General features: G+C 31.8%; 1 protein-coding gene and 1 pseudogene across 1 annotated transcript in view; one reads left to right on the top strand and one right to left on the bottom strand.

Annotated features, from left to right (window-relative positions):
• Positions 1–16,223, top strand: part of CSMD3 (CUB and Sushi multiple domains 3) — a 1,080,109-nt gene that overhangs the window by 327,793 nt on the left and 736,093 nt on the right. The window lies entirely within an intron of this gene.
• LOC111739811 lies at positions 4,784–4,902 on the bottom strand (annotated as a pseudogene).

The raw sequence follows: 16,223 nt of genomic DNA, 5'->3' as shown, positions 1-16,223 counted from the left end.
CCCTTCTCATCTTTAAATTTGTTTTTGCAGCAACCTAGGATATAGAAAAATGATTTTAACATATAGTTAACACTTGCATATTACACAAATCTGAAACTCAAGTAATAAATTAGGATTGAAGTTATAGACTTGGGAGTCAACATAATATGGGTAATATGTAAAGCCTAGAGACTTAGTGAGATCATTTAGTTTGAGTGCATACTTAGAGAAGATGGTGGCCCATGACTAAGTCTCAGGAGAATGGACTGAAATATTTTGTAGTAGAGAAATTAGGTAACAATTTACAGTAATAATGATGGGCTAATGGAACAGAAGGAAATTTGGAGTGCAGAATGATAGAATCCTACAAAGTGTTTCTCAAAGAAGACATGGCAAGTTGTATTGATGCTGCTGAGAGGTTGGATAATAGGATGAGAAGGGAACTTGGCAAAGTTGGAGTTGTTTATTTACTTCTTGTTGCAAGGAACTGTTATGGGAGATAAAACTTATAATGTTTGGTATGGCAGATAAACAAATTCCATAAAGTGTAAAATATATTATGTGGTTATAAGTTTTTGAAGGAACATAATTCAGGAAAGGTGATAGACATTCCAGGGAGGAGACAAATCTTTAAATATTATGATCAGGGCAGCCCTTACACCGACAAAGTGTGGCTGGGAAAATGAGTGAGAGAGGCATGTAGAAATCTCTGAGTAGGTGTCCCAGGATAAATGATGACTAAGTGTTAAAGTGTTGGCCACCTCTAAAGTCACTGAAGTGGAATGGTTGGAAGCCTATAGGGCATGAGTTGAAGAGAAAAAGTTAAATGAGGAAATGAAGACAATTCGTGCATAGAATTATTTCCAAAATTGTCACTTTGAGGGGAAGCAAAGTAAGGAATGGGGCAGTTACTAGAGGAAAACACTGCAGGATAACTTGTATGATCTTTCAATAAGAGTATAAATAGTTTGATTAAAATGAAATATTTTTATTTAATGAGAGTAAAAATAAATATTACATAATAAAATTTAAAATAATAAGATCCCTGAAATATTTTTGTTAATCTGTTTCAAGTCATTCAGGTAAATGTTCCCCAAATCTCCTTTTGTAGTCATGACAATGAAGAATATTTACACTTGCAATATTATAATATCCAAACCTTATTATTAAGTAAATGAAATAAACTTTGACAAGTTACCAGAAACAGATCCCCAAACTTATGTTACATGAAAAATGAAGTTTAGAGTGAAGTCCTGAAATCATCACCCCTTTCCACAGTTTTTATTGACATATCATCTTGTCACATTTGCTCTTTTCCTTGATGGGAAAAAGTGATGACTTTTTCTTGAAGGTTAGGTGTTGACATTTAATGCAATTCAGCACACATTTACTGAGCACCTGTTATATGCTTGTGCTATAAGCGCTGTGAAGAATTTCAGACGAATGACTGACCTTCAGGAAATTATAATATACTTCAGTGGCCAAAGTGGTTGCAGTCATGTCTTTATCACAAAGGCAGCATTTTTGTTGAAGTGAATATATGAGAGCTTGAAATTCTTCATATATATATTTACATTGTATGCGGTGTAGATAGTAGGTGGCCAAGTGGCTTATGAATTCTAAGTATAAAACTTTTTGTGTGTGTAAAGTCAGTAATGGAAAAAGATTCAGACAATAAAATTTAGAGATTGCACATAGGGCTTTTAAGAAAAAATAATTCACTTTTAGCTTGAAAAATAATGTAATATCTCTATAGAAAACCTTTACTTTTGGCATAAAGTAGAGACTTGAGATGCTCATGTACTGTGGCAGAGACCCAAGATATTCATTTTAGAATTATCACCAAGTTTGTTTACAAAATTACCTCATTCAAGAATTAGACATAGAATGGGCAATGCTCTGTCTATCCAGGCTATGTACTGTTCTCACTGAAAGCAGTAGGTGGAATAAAATAACACTTAGAATAGCCTTCCATGCTAATGTAGCCAGTATTACCAACAGCATGTTTTTCAGTGTAAGTCAGAAATACAGCATTGACTTAGCAAATCATCAGCTTCAAGAGCCTTACCACATTTTGAGTACATTGTAGGAATATTGTTAGTCTTTTTCACTTTTAATGTTGAATCTTTGAAAAATTGTTGAAATGAAATAGGAAGATGACTATTTGAAAATATGCAGCCCCCCCATACATACACACACTTCCTCACTCCCACCAAATGTTACAGCACTGTTGCTAGCTTTACTCTTGCAGAATTTTGAATTGCTAAAAATGAGACAGTATAGTTCTACCTCAAATTATACAGTTGTAAGAATAGTTAATATGATTCTCTGTACAAAGTATTTCGATATTTATGAGATGTTTAGATTGGTTCACATGCCTGTCGCTTTACATTTAAAATGCCTGTTTATTTGAACCAATTGCCTCTTAGACAACTACATTCAGAGAGCAGTCATTATGGGACACAAGTCATGAATCTAAAAATGATTTTATAGTTTCAAAAGCTTAAAGTAAATATATAGATATGTACAAATATATATTTTTAAAATGTTTCTTCTTTAATTTTTAACACTACTCTGTAATGCTTGATATGAACATAATCTGGTTTTGACATGTGAATTTTACATCACTGGAAGAGTTGGCTAATTTTTTAATGTCATTTTCTTATTTAAGACGTGGCGGTATTGTTGTTCCTGATACATTACCTCTGAACTCTGGTGGCAAGCTTATAAATCAAATCACCAACCACACATAATTTATTTCCATAGGTAACTAAGTGTGCAGCGTGGAATACAAATATGCTTTGAATAGTAATTTCACATCTTAAATTTAGTAGGTTTTAAAGTTTACAGAATAAATCAAGATTTCTATTGTTTTATTTCATTCCCTCTAATCAATCATGTTACATGTGGTCATGCAAGCCAGATATGTGCATTATTACTCAGATATATGACTTCTAAGATGTATAAACTTATGTTACTTCACTTTAGAAATCTTATTTAAATGTTTATTTTGAATTTTTTGTTTTGCACTAAAATTGAGGGTAATTTCTTTAATGAAGCATTCTTATTTTTATTTTTTTCTAGAGATAACTGATTGTATCTACTGTTAAAAAACAAATCCTCTCATGAGATCATTTGGTTATTGAGAGTTTTTTGTAAGATAATGAGATGTGCTATAATGTTGGTCATTATGTGAAAATTCTGTAATGCGAAACAGTGTGATCCTTTCTGTGTCATTTACCCTATTATATCATATGGATATGAGTATAACATTAACTTATATAATCACTGAAAATAGATTCCTCAATCACAATTGATGTGATTGATGTGGATTATAAACAGCAAAGCAATATTCTAACTGCTTCCCTTAAAATTTTACATTCCTTCCTAAGCTCATTTCTAAAAATGAACTAGCATCAAATCTTCCTTACTTTAAAACCTTTGTACAACTGAAAATGTCATCATAAAAACATGACATGTAAATGTGCCATAGTATATAGCTTACCCTTTTATTTTTGAGATCTTCATATTTAGTAATCTGCTTTTGTGTGTATTGTGTTTACATGTTTCTCATTCTTAAAAAAGTAATCATTCTTTTCACTTAATCCGTCAACATTATATAAAAGCCAATTCTATACTGAGCAGTGAATGGCTCATTGTTAATTTTAACACAACTGATCTGCATATTAGTAGCCCTAGGTACTTTGTTTAAGTAGAAGAGAGACAGTGAAAGACAACTCAGTAGTCAGGGATATCTGCGATAGTAGGCTACCAAGTATTTTGCCTGCTGCTGTCACATGTCTCTGATCATTTTGGAGAGCTTGGACACGAACAGAAGTCAAAATGCACATGACTTCTCTAAGACTTCTAAATCATTAAATGCTAACTCAACAAATTTTATAGAGAAAATTCAAATTTGTAGATCTCGAAGATCATTAAATCAACTCAGTTTAAATATTTGTTCTCATGATTGGTTTTCTGACAGAAAGTAAAAAGTGAAAGCTGACACAAGACAAGGAAGAAGAACCTTGCCAAATCTTTCATGGTTTTTATTTTCCTGCTGTCATGTTAATATTGTATCATAAGGGTAATGCCTATCCATTGAATCTACTCGACATTTAAAATCATTAGAATAAATGAGATCAGGTGTATTAAGACATTATACAAAACTGAGAGGAATACATAAATGTTGACATTTAATCATCTTGCTTTTTAATCCAGAGTTTCCTTTTGGAAAAATATTGTATAAAGTTCTAAAACGCTGCTTTTTAAGACTTGGATATAACTTTGTAAATTTTTCTGCACAGTAAGAAACTTTTTGTAGAAATGCCTTATGTATTTATTTCATGCCACTTTTCTACCAATAAGGATTGCAGTTACATCAAAATATATTATGGTGCATGACCCATGGTGGGCATTATTTCAGAGTTGCCTTATTTCCCTAGGAAGACTGTCTTTCCTCTTTGGCACATTGTATAATCATGGCTATAAAAAAAAGAGAGAAAGATAAAACTTTATAAGATGTAGACTTGTTTTCAAAGAAATAATGGAGGTATTCTGAAACAATATTGTGCAATTGTCTACATCAGTTACTGTCTCTGTACCATTTGGTTATTGCTGCTAAGGTATGTGTGACACACACTCCAGACCCATGCTGATTATTGATAGGATTGAATGCACACCACTAAGCAATAATGAGTAATAATTTTTTTTTTTAGGCAAGGTAACCCTTGGTCGACTTCACAAATTGCAAGGACCTTGTCAGCTTACAATCTCTTATTTTTTATTATTTATTTATTTTTTACACTTACAGCCCCTGGTCTTCCTAGGTGGTCTCCCATCCAAGTACTAACCAGGCCCGACCCTGCTTAGCTTCCAAGATCAGAAGGGATCAGGCTTGTTCAGGGTGGCATGGCCGTAGACAATAAGGAATAATAATTTGTCCCACTATTCTGAAACAGTCTTGAGTCATATCTTTAAGCAGTTATGAGTGATAAATTAAAAATTTTCATGATTCTCGAAATAACTACAAATAATTTATTTTAAATTTCTGGAATACTTACCCTGATTATCAGCACAGGATAGTCACAGTTCATTCATTCATTCATTCATTCATTTTTGTTTTCAGTTAAGACAATTGGGTAAACATAACACTGTGGGATTTAATTGTTCAACACTCTAGGTTTTACAAGGTAAATTCAAAAATAGGAAAAAACAACTGTTCATGTATTTTTGACAAGATTTAGCAAAGAATATACTGACCTATTATATGGTTGATTTTGATATCTGTAGCCAATTGGCACTTTTGCTCCTGAATTCCACAACACAACCAAACATAAATTAGGATTATTTTATGCCACAACATATATTAATCACATTCTTTATACCAGAACTGTTTAGACTTTGAGGATAGATTAGTGAATATGTAAAAATTCTTGCCTCCTGAAGCTTACATTTCAGGTAAAAGGTAATTATTACTTATATAATACATAAGTAAATGGTTAACTATATTTAGGTGATAAGTGCTAACAGGGAAACAATAGAACAGGGTAGAAGGTATTAGATCTGCATGGTTGGGGCGAGGTGTGTAACAATTCAAAATATAGTAGTCAGGGTCAGTCTGAATGACACAATGTACCTGAGCAAAGAGAAGTATGCAGCTGCATAAGCAATAGGAAATGCTTTTGAGGGTGATGGAATCAACACTCCAAATGTTCTGAAGAATTACTTCAAGAAAAGATTTGTTTGTTTGGTTATATAACACTGAAAATTAAGTTCAATCAGTTATTTAAAGTCAGGCAAAAGCAAGTTATTTGTGATTTTTCCAAATACTTTAGTATAAAATAAAAAAGCCATGAAAAAACAAAACTTTTCATGTAAAGATAATCTTTTCGAGACTTACAGAAAAAACTTAATATTTAGTATTTTCATTTTCATTTTTTTTAAAAGAAGATTAATATGATGGCATCAGTGTTTCCTGCTGGCCATAAGCAACATTAAGTTGGTTTTAGCGTATAGAGGAACATGGAAATAGTTGTGTTTTTTTTTCATATTAGGTATGTGTTCTCTGAACCACAATCCAAGTTTCCAGTGTCTAGTTCAGATGCTAGAAGAAATCTTCATTGTATAATATATAAATTATTCAAATAGGCAGGTTTATAATTGCCTTACTTGATAGTTAAATTTGCTTTATGATTTTTGTTTCAGTTAAAGTAATGTGATCAGTGATATTAATTTAGAAATTATAGGTTAGAATAGAATTAGACTTTAGTGGCATATATGGCATCAACTTTACATATTTAAGAACATCCATTTAAAAGAGTTAAACTTACTTCAATGATCCAAAGGTTATGTTAGGACAGAAAGATAAAAAATAATGTGAAACACTATGCTTGAAGTTAGTAAAATTATTCAAAACTGTACAGTTATGTCAAGAAGGATTGAGTAACTGGTATTTGAAGTATAAGTTTGGATAACTGCAATAGGGATGTTTCAGCAGACATTCAAACAAGCATCAAAAGGAGGATGATCTAAGTGTTCTAAGAGCTTTTTTAGATTTTTAATTGAACAAAGATTTAGAAAATGCAAACACTCTAACTTTGTACCTAGACTGTTTCTCTGCCTTTGGAGAATAATAAGACATGTAGACAATACTTAGGTGATTTTGAGATAATTACTTAAATAATAGAGGCAATATAAAATGTGTGATCAAGAAGAAGGAGAAATGACATTTGAGATGATTCTTTTAGGTTAAGTAGCAATTTGCCAAGCTGCTTCAGCAGGAGCAACATTTCAGAAAGAAAACAGCATAAAAAATATAGAAAAAATAAAATGCAAGGGCTGTTTGGAAAGAAAGCAGAGACAAGGAAATGAGTTAAGAGAATGATGAAATTGTGCAAATCAGTAATTTTTGAGCTTTGGTGACATACATGGGACACATTTGTGTTCATGTATTCACAGTTTTATGCCAGTTCCAAAGCATTAGTGCTAACTCCAACATTTTTTTTTTAAATCAAGAAAGCATATAAGAATTCACTATATTTTCTATAAAGGTAATTATTTTAAAACTTTGACATTTTCATTATTAGTAGTAAAACGTTAGAACATATTGTACAATTATATTTACACCTTGTCTCTCAATAGTTAGGCCATCGTTCCATGTCTCTAAGTGGTAATAGGGTCAAAACAGAAAAAATTACAATCATTTGTGGATTTATTCAGTGGAGCTTATTAAGTGTCTACTATATATTAGGCACTGTTCTAAAGACAGAAATACTCTTTTAAAGGGAGGTTAAATTCCCACTGAAAATTGAAATTGAAAAGAAAAAGGAAAATAAACTTTGCTGTCCCATGTTTCATATTTCCAATAAAATTCTTCTGCTCTCTTATAAAACTTCTGAGTTTCCTCCAAAGACTATCTATCTCAAAATATATCTCAGATATTAATTTTTCCCATTATTTTTCTTTGCTATTATAGATTGTTGAGAGCAAGATTCCTCTTTTTATCTTATATTTTTAGTGTCTAGTCTATAGGAAACACCAAACGAAACATTACTGATTAGAATAACTGCTGAACATAAAATGAAGGAATTTAGAGTAAGTAAACTTATGTAAATAAAAATATTTACTCTGATTATTTATTTATTTATTTATTTTATTCCAAGGATACATGAGTTAATATGCGGATATCTTCCTTGCCTTTTCACATCTCTGTGGTTGCATAGTCGTATTTGCCCAATTTTATATCATGGCTTTGTTCTCAAAGAGATTTTTATTTTTTAATCCAAAGTTAAGTCTAGGGGAGTTCTTTCTCTGTTGCTTCTTCTAAATTATTTGAGATAGAATTACTAACTCAACACGGCTATATTGATCAGACTCTTGTTTTTTTGTGGTTCAGACTTCCAGCATATTCCTGTTTTTGCTTTAGCTCCAGTTTTGTAATCTGTTATGAAGAATCATGTCGAACAGCAAAACATTTTTGAGAATAATTCTGTTGGGCAAAGTCCTAAAGAGTAAGGGGTATGGGGTCGGGGGTGGGGAGAGAGAGACAGAGAGACAGACAGAGACAGACAGAGACAGAAAGAGACAGAGAAGCAGAGGGAGAGGGAGAGGGAGAGAGAATAATTTCGCAGTCTAGAGTTTCTTATACAGTGTGGTAAATGTTATGACCAAAGGTTAGTTGAGGCTATTGCAGGAGCTCTGAAGAGAAGCAGTTAACACAGTTGGGAGGATTTCTGGATATAGTCTTTGTTATGATGATACTTAACTTAAGTTTTTGAAAACTAGTTTTGTAAAATATAGAAGAGATATAGAAGGCATTTGAAGAAGAGGAAGGGTCATGTCACAGGCTTGCTGTGATGGAGCACATGTCTTTGTGAAAATTAAGAAATTTATTATAGCAAGAACAAGGTAAGGAGGGGAAGGAATTGAGGGACTGAGGTTTAAGAGATAAATGAAACTGATGTGAACTATTCTTTATGTGTTCGAGTACCACTGAAAATTTTAAACAAGAGATCGATGTGGCAGTTTAGTTTTTTAACTAAAAGTACTACATTGACAACATGTAAGATAAAGAAGCGAATTTTGTATGGAGATAATAAGCTAATTAGGAAGCTCTCGTAATAATTTTGATTATATATTTTGACAATCTGGTCTAAATCATGATTGTTCAGAATATTTATAAAGTAACAGTAAATAAAAAGAGATAAGAAGATTCCGAATGGTTCAGATATGAAGATTCTAGAGCAATTCCCATATTGCTGGATTGAAGAACATTGTAGAGATTGGCTTTTTCACCTGGTTAGAGGCTGAATTTAGAATAACAAATCTAAGGTCCTACTGTAATATTTTTCTTTGACACTTCTACTTTTCTGCTTGACGAAAAGTTCCCAGTTCAACTTGTATCACTGTAGTTCTATTTAAAAATATACATGAAATTTAGCATTGTTCTAGGAGTTCTGGTTAAAGACATAAAATGTGAAATTGAAGAAGTTTTGTTTTTCAATATAAAACAAAGATGCATAAATCTCGGAAAGCTAGGAGAATTAAGTAAAGAACACAGAATTTAAAAAGAGACAACAAGAAAACGAGACAAAATAAATATATAAAATTAATTAAAGCGACAGGCAGAAGTTATTTTGAGGGCAAATTTGCAAACTTCAAAATGTAAAATAAAGAGGGATTATCCTAAAAAGAAATATGAAGATGCTGTGAGGAAAACTACATAACTTCATTGAGAAGAATCAGATAAGACAGAGGTAACTGCATCAAGCTGATACTTTTCTTGTCTATTCTAATTGATTTGTGATTCTGCTGTACCAGTTATCTATTTTAAACCATGGTCCAGGCTGTTAATTCTTTCCAAACGAGTCTAATACAATTATCATCAAAATTCCAAATATCATTTTTCAGAAACTTTATAATAAGTTTGGAAACATACAGGTAGAAATGACTAAAACTTTTCAAAAAATATAATAATGAGGATGGACCTTCGTACTAGGTGGGAACATAGAAATACAAAGAGGTGCAATCATTAAAACAATATTGTAGGTATACCTGGAAACAGATACAATCAATGAAACAAAGTAGAAATTCAAGTATATATTGGAACATAAGGTTTGATAAAGCAAACATCTCCTTAAGAAATGCAAATATTTTCAATTGTACTGGGACAATTGGCAGCTGTATGGGGAAAAATTCAAACTTTATTTCATCTCCCACTTTGCACTAAAATATATCTCAAATGGATTAAATATTTAAATGCATAAAATAGAAGAAAAAATATATTGTATGTGGAAACCTGAAGATTCCTTTATTTTATGAATACAAATGGACTTCATGAATGCAATTTAGAATATCCCTGTGAGATAGCACAGACATAACTACATAATAATTTTTCTGGAAAAAGATGATGTTAAAGGCAAATAAAGTGGGGGAAATAAAACAAACTCAGTATTATCAATGTAAAAATAATTTATACCAGTTGATAAAATTAATATGCTTCAAAGACAGACTGTACGAGTTTAAACTAAACTCTATCAACCCTATATATTTGGAATGGAAGGTGGGAAAAAACCTCCCCAAAGCTAGCAGTCCTTAAGTGTTTTTCACAAAACCTCATCAGCACCAGAAGTCAAAGTAACAACTCTGTGTCACTTCTTAAGAATGAGGTAAAGAGGAAGAGGAATTTAGGAATAGCCCCTCACATAGGTGCAGCACATTGACATCCCAAGGCGAGTGGATGAAAAGTAAGAGCAGAATTTTAACATCCCTCTTCCTTTTATTAGTCTCCTGTCCTCAAACCTGGCTGCCACACTCCCTAACACACTGAGAGATTCAAAGCAGGATCCACATATTTCAGTATTGGAGAAAACCATCTCAAAGTTCTCCCATCTTTCTCTCTATAATGTCTCTGGGGTTGACCTCGGGGAGGGAACAAGAAGCAGAGTGAGTTCTTAGTATTCTCATTCTCTTGGCAACTGTATCTGGAAATGTGGCTTTAATAACCGCATATATACACTAGTGACAACTCTGCTTGGATTTCTGATAAGCATTACAAACTTCACATGTCCAAAACTGGGTTCTCACTGTTTCCTCCCAGATCTCCACTTCTGACATTCTTCTCCATCTAGTTAGTGGTACTTTATCTCTCCATTTGCTTTGAGCAAAATTTTGAAGTCATATTTAACTCTTTCCTTTCTCACAAACTTCTTTGATTCTCAGCAAAATTAATCTGGGAACGACCTCTTTATCTGCCTCTATTGCCATCAACTTCATTCCCAGACTATGAATTATCACCGGATTATCCAAGTAACCTCCACTTTTAGCAACCCAGTTCTGTTCCACACATCAGCTCAATCTTTCTTTATAAAATGCAAATTAGACCTGATACTCCTTCACTAAAAACATTCCAATAGCTTTCCTACACAATTCTTTACAGCCTGGCTGACTGCTATCCCTTAATGCCATTTCTTACCGCTGCCTTTCTCAGTCACTCCACTCCAGCCACAGAGCCCAGCTCAAGGTTCCATGTAAATGCCACATGTCAGATACCTACATGGCTTATGCGTTTACTTCCTTCAGAACTTAGCTAAAGGGGTCATTATAAGAGGGACCTTTTTTTAATCTCTCTAACCATATTATTCTTTGTCTTGCTCACAGTATTTAGTTTCATTAGTAGTACTTATTACTGCCTGGCATGCTATATATTTTTTCATTCATATTATTATTTTCTTCCTCCAACCAAAATGTAAGCTCCTTGAGGGTAATATCTTTGTTGTTTCAAGTACCTACCCCCACCAGCTTGTTAGGTGCCTGGTACATACAAACTGCTCAATTAATATTTATAATAGAAGGCCAAATGAAAAATCATTATTGAATAAGAAGGATGGTACTAGAATACTTTATTCAACAGACTCCATTTTAGAATATGGATATATGTCTTGTATACCTATTTGAATTTTGCTACCAACTATATGGCCAATTCTGCAGTCTCTCATTTCTCATTTAAGTCAGCATGATAAGATTTTTCTTTTCCATTCTTCATTTGTAAACCACCCCTCTACTCTCTCAATTCACATATACAGACCAATGTGCTTTACTTCTTTTCAAAAGACAGAACCCAAATAAAGGTGTGTGAAGGCAATGAGAAATATTGTTAGTATGATCAGTATCCTAGAGGGTACAATTTCATAATTTAACTTTCTTCTAAAACCAAAGTAAATAAATTGAGGTTCTTCTTACTGAATATAGTTTATCTGAAATTTGGTTATATAACAAAATTGTGAATGCAAATATTTATAAGATCCTAAATATAAATACCTGTATTCAAATTTATAAATACATGTTTATAAACTTAGACTAATAGAAGAGAAAGTGTAGATACAATATGCTTAAACTTGTTTTACTTTGGTATTTATTTGGTGAACATTACTTAAAGATATTTATAGAAATATGTGAAATATTTCTACTATGACATTAATTCAATGATTATTTCTAATTCCAATGATTTCATAGAATATTATTTCATGAAAAGTCAGTTTTAAAATACATTTTATTTTTAAAAATAGATTTAGAGAACTCTTGAGGAACAAAATTGTATCTGAGCTGAAATACCATACAGAAGAGGAGAACCCATTCCCATTTGTCATGTTTATAATTATTAGCTTTAAAATTGTATAAGAAAATAAAATGGCATAAAGAAAAGGAAAATATCCAAAAAGAAAAAAGCAATCATTTTCTAAAGCTAACCATTAGGAATTCTTTTCGTTTAGGGGTCTGTTTCAGGGGGAAATCCGGAGACAAAAGCAGGTCAGGAAGGAAAGGTTTTATATTATGTTCCCCAGAGTTGTTTTCCTTGCAAGGCTCCCAGTCAAGAGCTTTCCTTCTGTGGGAGCCCAGCTTTGCCATGGACCACGTGGATGCTTTTGCTGGACACTTCCCTGGGCTGTGACACCCCCAGCTTGTCAGAGTATGTTCCTTTCACTAAGAGTTTAAGGAGAGAAGAGAACGTTTACTGGGTCATGAACCCCTTGATTGTTCTGTCCTTTTCTCTGCTTCATTATGCACAGTTACCATTTCTGTTGTTAATCTCGCTACATTACATGATGTTCCTTCCTTACAGTGAAAAAGCTGGCACTGTATTTACTGATGTATCCCAAGAAAGCATGCTTGGGATATAGAAGACTCATGACAGTTATTTGTTGAATGGCTATGTAGCTTAGGAAGTAAGACACTGTACTCCTTATTTATCCTTTTCCTATAATTATTTTTATTTTTATGAAATGTGTGGCTTTAAATATTCTGTTGTATGCATAGTCAATATTCAAACTATGGTTTTCTCCTCTTGTAACTAGGCTGTCTTTTACCTTTGGTATTTTTGTGTAAATGATGAGCACTTTGACAAGTGTGCTGTGATTCGCTGCCCCTTTCCTTTGTCCCATATCCACACTCAACTGCACTGCTCTGCCTTTGTAGAATCTCTCGCCTACTGACTTCCTTTTGAGTTGAGCCAGAGAAGGAACTGACTTTGTTCCCCATAAAAGTCCCCAGCACCAGCTCTCACTGCATTTGAGTGTCCCTATTTCTCACAGGGTGGATACCAGTTCCCGTGAGGAGAGTGGGTATAGTATGGAAACCTGTTGCCCTTGGTGCCACAGCATTCCATTTTGTTTCCTTTCCCACAACTCTATAAATAGTTCCTTTATTACAGTTTCTTTGAGATTCTCCCTGAGTGTGCATGCATTATTTGCTGGGAAATTAACAAAACATGGTTTTCAGTTTTTATTTTGTATTTTTATGTTGTTTTCTTCTTTTCTCTGTCTTGAATAATAAATCATTCAATAGTTTTCTGATGTGCTAAGCAAAAGTTACTTGAGATCTTGGAGCTTGGGGCTTTATATATACTGATGCACAATTAATTTTAAAGACGTAGTTAAAAAATTATAATGGTGGTCATGTATCTAAAGGAATCCCAATATATTTGTTATTTTTTTCAAATAAAATCACAATTATATCATGATATAATTTTGAGTTAGTACAATATAGTACAAGACACTGGACATGAGATAATCTAAAACCAGTCTCTGCTTGTAAAATAAATTGAGAGGAAGAAAGAAATCACTGAACCTAATATTGAAAAGTAAAAAGGTAAATAATGTAGAAAATAACATCTTTCTTTATGAGGCATTTTTTGAGAGGTTCTATGGTTTACAATAACATAAATAAAAGGAAAACAATAGTAATAATATATGTAATAAAACCAACATTGAACATATACTAAGGTAATTACATTGATCACTACAGATTAGTGAGTTCAGGCTTCTTCAGAGCTAGTTATAAGCCCAGTCTTAAACTATCAGACACTGAATTTTGTTGGTATTTCATATTTCCACATTAATTTTAGAATCATCTCATCAGTTTTCATAAAATATTTGCTGAGATTTTCACAAGAATTATACAGAATTTATAGACCAATTTGAGGAAAATTGACATCATAGCTGTAGTGAATCATCCTGTAATGGAAGTATAACCTATTTACTTTGCTATCCTAAGTAAAGAAATATGATTTCTTTGATATGTGCTTTGAAATTTGAAGCATATAAAAAATACCCTGGCATGTATTTTGTCATGTTTATCTTTATTTCAATTATTTTTGATCACATCGTAAGTGATTCTTTATTAAAATTTTCCATTCTCAATTGTTTATTGCTAAAATGTGGAAATACAGTTGATTTTTGTGTATTCATTTTCTATCCTGACATCTTGATATGCTCATGTATGAGGTCTACCGCCATTTTACAGATTCATAAAAATGTTCTACATAGACAATTCTGTCCTGTGAAAACAAAGACACTTTTATTCCTTCTTTCAACATCAGTCTGTCTTTATTTATTTTCCTTGTACTGGCGAGAACTTCCAATTCATTGCTGAATAGGAATGGTGAGAGTAGATGTCCTTTTTCCTGATCTTAAGTTATTCACCTTTAAGAATGACATCAGTATTATATTAACTGTACGTTTTTCATAGATACCCTTTATCAGTTTGAAAACAATTATTTTCTAATTTGCTGAGACTTGTTTTTTTTGTCATAAATAGATATTGAATTTTGTCATCTTTTTTTATAGATCTGTTGAGATAGTCATTTGGTTTTTCTTTTTTAGTTTGTTGATACACTGAAATACATAGATTGATTTTAAAAAGTTGAACCAATCTTGCATTTTATTCCTCTTAACCATAATTCATTATTATACACTGATGAGTTAAATTTGCTAATATTTTAATAGGTATTTTTTCATTTGTTTTCATAGAGGATAATTACGTGTAGTATTATTGTCCTGTAATGTCATTTTCCAGCTTTGTTATAACAGTAGTAGTAGCTTTGTAAAAGTAGCTGGTAAACACTTCCTTCTTTTATTTCAAAAATGAGATTGAGTGTAGATGGCATCTATTCTTTAAATGTTTATTAGACTTCAGCATAGCCAATACAAGCCTAGAATTTTTTTGTTGGAATGTTTTTACTATAAATTTTATTTCTACAATAGATATGGATACACAGGTAACCTATTTCTTCTAGAGAGAGCTTTTGTAATACACGCCTTTTAATAAGTTTTTCAATTTTATCTTAGTTTTCAAGTTTACTGGCATAAATTTAATGGTTTATAATTCCATTATTATTAGTGAAATACCCGTATTGTCTAATGATAACTCCTCATTCATTTCTGATATAATTTGTATTCTCTCTCTGATCAGTCTAGTACCATGTTTACCAATTTAATCAAGCTTTTCCAACAACAAATTTTAATTTTATTGATTTTTCTCTGCTGTTTTCTGCTTTCAATTTTATTCCTTTCTGCTCTTTTCCTTACTGTCAATTTTCTTCTGCTTGAATTGGATTTAATTTGTTTTGTTTTTTCTAATTTCTTTAAAGTAGGAGCTTAGATTATTGACTTGAAACTTCTTTAATTCTAACTTAGTAATACTATAAAATTTCCTCTACTTGCTATTAATGTTCCAGTTATTGACAATTTAATTTAAAAATTTTTAGATTCAACTTTACATCATCCTTTACATTTAGGTTATTTTAGGTATATTATTTAATGTACAAATATTTGAGGAGTTTTAGGTTATCTTTTGTACTTTATTTCTAGTTTAATTGCATTTTGTTCAGAAAACATATTTTGTAAGATTCCAATTATTTTTAAAATGTCGATATTGGTTTTATGGCCCAGAATATTTTTTTCTTATTGTATCCATTTGAAAAAAAATGTTAGGTGAAATATTTTCTAAATGTCATGTAGAAAAAGTTTGATAGAGTCGTTTTGGTCTTCAGTATCCTTGTTGATTATCTATATACATTACTCTAACCAAAACTAAGAAAATATTTTTGAAGTCCTTATGATTATGGACTTATCTATTGTTTTAGTCCTATCAGTTTTTGTTTCATGTAAAAATACATGAATAGTGCCAGATTTTTAAGTCTTATTGATAAATGTATTCTGTCACTATGTAATGTTCTTCTTTATCTCTGGTAATATTTTTTGCTGTGAAGTCTTTGTATAGCATTTTATAACTATCCCATAATTTCTTTGATTAATGTTTACATAGTATATTCTTCTATCATTTTACTTTTAATCTATTATGTTTTAACTGCTTTGTTGATATATATATAATTTACAAAATAATTATATTACATTTTAAGTGTGCTACTTCTAATGTAAATATTATTTTTTATCTTGTAGCTTGTC

Source organism: Pteropus vampyrus, unplaced genomic scaffold (assembly GCF_000151845.1).
Source record: "Pteropus vampyrus isolate Shadow unplaced genomic scaffold, Pvam_2.0 Scaffold54, whole genome shotgun sequence".
Taxonomy (NCBI): domain Eukaryota; kingdom Metazoa; phylum Chordata; class Mammalia; order Chiroptera; family Pteropodidae; genus Pteropus; species Pteropus vampyrus.
Note: the sequence above shows the minus strand (reverse complement) of the source record. Positions and strands in the feature narration are given on the sequence as shown.